The sequence below is a fragment of the Cryptotermes secundus genome, unplaced genomic scaffold (assembly GCF_002891405.2).
Source record: "Cryptotermes secundus unplaced genomic scaffold, Csec_1.0 scaffold2111, whole genome shotgun sequence".
NCBI lineage: Eukaryota > Metazoa > Arthropoda > Insecta > Blattodea > Kalotermitidae > Cryptotermes > Cryptotermes secundus.
In genome coordinates this window covers 9,732-13,657 of record NW_019743190.1, presented here as the reverse complement: position 1 = coordinate 13,657, position 3,926 = coordinate 9,732, and the positions used below count along the sequence as shown (strand labels likewise).

The 3,926-nt window shown below is 40.4% G+C and overlaps 1 long non-coding RNA gene across 2 annotated transcripts in view; it reads right to left on the bottom strand.

Moving 5' to 3' along the window:
* The window catches only part of LOC111874084, a 36,348-nt gene that overhangs the window by 22,806 nt on the left and 9,616 nt on the right, over positions 1-3,926 (bottom strand). The window contains exons 1-2 of one of the 2 annotated variants that reach the window (XR_002844475.2): positions 2,823-3,611; positions 1,566-2,079 (exon numbers count right to left, since the gene is read on the bottom strand). This is a non-coding gene — a long non-coding RNA (uncharacterized LOC111874084). Of the gene's footprint in view, positions 1-1,565; positions 2,080-2,822; positions 3,612-3,926 lie in introns of those variants that run through there. The other variant, XR_002844474.2, reaches the window with a different exon arrangement.

The window sequence follows — 3,926 nt, the reverse complement described above, 5'->3', positions numbered from 1 at the left end:
ATCATAGTACAAAGATCCTTTGAAAACTCGGAGGCATTTCCTGATTTCGGTGAACTGGAGGATGACTTTTCAAACAACAATCGCTGTCTACTTTCCGTGGTAATTTCTCTGTTTACACAGCATCTATGTTTAGCTGTATTGCAGTGTTGTTGCACCGTAAAACGTTTGTCTGCCATAACTTTCACTTCACACATTTTGCAAAATAAAACTTCTCCGTCAGTACTAAAATATTTGTCACCAAACTCTTTAATCAAAAAACCACGCAACTTCACGCTATTAGAGCACTTGACTTTAGGCATCTTGAAACTATACTGAACAACTGATGTTATGAATACAGTACTGTATTGGACGGGTTTCGGGGAGAGGGTAGAAATTTACCACTTTGTGGATGGAAAAATTTTTCACCAATATGCAAGAAACAAACTGGACTTCAGGTATCACTGCAGTGGGGGAGAAAAAGAGACACAGACAGACAGACAGACAGACAGAGGCAGAGGTGGCAATTTCTCTTTTCAAAGTGGTTGATTCTACACCAGGTCAAGAACCGTTAACCTTCACACTGTACAGTATTCCTTCAAATCCCGTTACACAAGGCCAAATATTTCTAAGAAATGAAGTTCCAAATAACATCGTTGCCAATACTTGCAAATATATTTCTGAGCAGTAAGTGAAACTCGCCTAAAATATGACCAAAAATATGATTTTATATCACTTCGGGCCCAAATATGACCGAAAGCTAAAATATGGTTCAAATATGCATTTATATGACCAATAAAAACCGTATTTTCATGTTCACAAGAGTCAGAAATGCGTTTATATTTAATTATACATGTGAAAAGATGGCAGGATAAAAATATGACGTCATAGAAATCCGAGCCCTATATATGACTTTGTAACAAAGTTATGCAGGCAACACGCAGAAGTCATACAAAATCATAATAATGAGAATGTTCGCAACACTGGAAAAGGTGAAGCCCACCACAGAAAGTATAAGAGGCTTAAACTTGGTGGCGGTAGGCATACGACCGTTCAAGTGACTAGACTGCCATGGTAGCAAATAATACTAGAAATAGGGCACAATCTGCTGTACTGAGCCTGCACTAATAGAGGCCTTACATATATTGTACACTGAAGGAATAATTGTGTATATGTAAACATATGTAAATACAGACAGCGGACTTATTAATACAGACTGACTGACAAATGACAGACCCGAACTCTCGTTAGAGAGGGCGCCCCACATAGACAAGACAGTATCTTTCATTCAAAGAAATATCTGGTCATGACAGACAGACTGACTAACCGTCAGTTGCAACATGACTCTGTCTCCAGCTGACTCTGAATGTGCAGCAATGAAAGACCGGAGCAAGATCAGGTCATTGGATTGGAGTGGCTCATTGATTGGAGAGAAGCTGTAGTGTTTGGAAGTTCTGCAGTAAGGTGGTTGTGAAGTATTAGGGACATCCAAAGGAGTTAGAGTTGAACTGTGATCACTTGCTTACCGAAGGAGTTCTTGAGCTGTCTCGGGTGATCATAGAGTTGGAATGTGTTCGTCTGCAGCTTACCTGGGTGCTATTCTGCTGCCAGTGTATATTAGTCATTCAGCCGGGTTGTGGGTGTGAAGCGACTTAAAGGTGAAGTGTTCACTTCCTCGTGCATCAGCTGTAGTTAGGATAGTGCGCAGACAACTATATAGTGACTGGCGTGGCTAGTGCATCAGAGGTGTGGCCGTTCCGTCTGCAACGGACTATCAAGCAGGCGAAATGCCGCAGCCGACCTTGTGTGAAACGTGGTGGAAGGCAATCATGGCTTCCTTTGAGAGGAACCACGTAAACTTAACAAATAGTAATCCTGACTGCCAGGAAGAAATCGAATTACTGGGCAAAGGCTTGCAAAATATAGGGCAGCTTATCCATACATCGCCCTCCATAAATGGAAACGGCGCAGTGGAATAAACTAATAACGAAATCCGAGGCCAAGAGAACAGTGCTCTGTAAGCACCTCGACGGCAAGGCTCTCTTTACAGCCATGCTGCGCCTCTATGCTACCATCCACAGGGAGATGTGAGAGTTGCTCCTCCTGGAACAAAAAGAAGAATCAGCCGATTAATTTTGCGAGCAAAGAAGGTGTAAGCAAAACCCCTCAGAGGAACAGAAGAAAAATCCGAAGCCGTCACCTAGCCCGAGGGGCCCTAGGATAAAATCCCAGGGTGAAGTAATAACAAGAAACATTTTTGCGCTCCTGAGGGCAACAGAAATGGAGGTCGCAGGGGAGACAACTGACAAAGAACAGCTGCAAGTGTTGTCATCACACAACACTCGCAGCTAAAAAGGGAACACACATTACAATACACTGTTTACACAGAATATAAGAAAAACGACCCCCACAGTGGAAGAACCACAAGCAAGTTTTAATTAAGACACATAAGATGAATAATCTTAACAAGTTTTAGTGTATGTAAATTTATTATAGTTGACGAATACGCACTTTTTAAATAATTTTACAAAGACATATAATGGCAAGCAATGCAATAGCTTAGCGTAATTAGGGCACCTGATGATGGCACTATGTTGCCGAAACACGTCGTGAAGTAACAGGTAAAACTGAGTGCACTACAAGATGGACACTATATACATGTCATGGATGAAAATCAGTGCAACAGGACGCTAAAATACAACATTAAAAAACTTCGGTATACCTACAAAATAACTTATTCAAACTCAATATTAAACATACTGCAATGATGTCTACATTAAGGGCCTAAATATCGGCAAAGAACTATACTGTCTAATTTTCAATAATTTGTTACACAATTCAATTACCTCTTCCAAATATTTAGCAGAATGGCTGCGTATACAGAATAAACAGTCTTCTCGAAAGGTATCAAACGGTATTGAACTTTCCCGATCATTTCGATCATTTCGATTATCCTCTGCACTAGCGACTATGGCGACCGAGGCACCAGACATGGAACGAAGCACAGTCTTTTTCTTTTGTATAAACAAATTATGAAAATACAAAAAACGCCTAGGCAATGCCCAACCGGCCTTTAGTCGCACATTCTTATAAATATCTTATTCTATATTAGCGGGCTTTTAAGAACGGGCATTCTCCTGAAGCAGAACACTTTGATGAGTAGTATGACGAATTCCATTCTTGTTCATCAGTGATGAACACCACTTAACAGCTGCACAGACAATATAACTCGGGCGATGAAACTCGTTGCTGACATCAGAATCGGTCACCACGTCCACATCCTAGTCTCCAGTGTTCCTACGCCAAGAAATATAGAACCTAATCGTGTTAATTATGTCGCTTCATATGTCAATACATACAACTTCTAATACTTTCCTTCCATGTTAATTCTTAAAAGTTTTATATTCTAAGAATGAACGTCCACCTTCCAAAACAAGTTCAAGAACATCTTTCTAGTGCTGCTTCCAAGTGGCTGAAGATTGCACTAATTTGTTGAGAAAATACGTATGAAAATGGATGTGGAGTAACTGCGAAAGTAGTGTTTAAGACGAATATGTGTGGTGAAAAAAATGTAGACATTTCCATTTTAAATTACAATCATGCCAAAGCGTGGTAAAGTGAACAGGATCATCATCATCAGTAATCTGTCAAGACGACAGGTCCACAGTCTCTTTCAAAACAATTCCTCCACTTAATGCGATCTAGAGCTTTCTCCTTCAAATGACAGTATCCTCTTCTGTCCCCAAGGTCATCCAGCATCTTCTTACGTCTTCTTCCTCGTCTTCTTGTCACTTCTATCCGCCCATCTATCTTTCCTTCGATAGCTTCTTTTAGAAGGCAGTTTCTGCGTAAAACATGACCAATCCAATTAGCCTTCCGTTTTCTTATTTCATGTAGGATATTCCTCTGCTCACTGACTCTAATTAACACTTCTTCATTTCTCACATAAT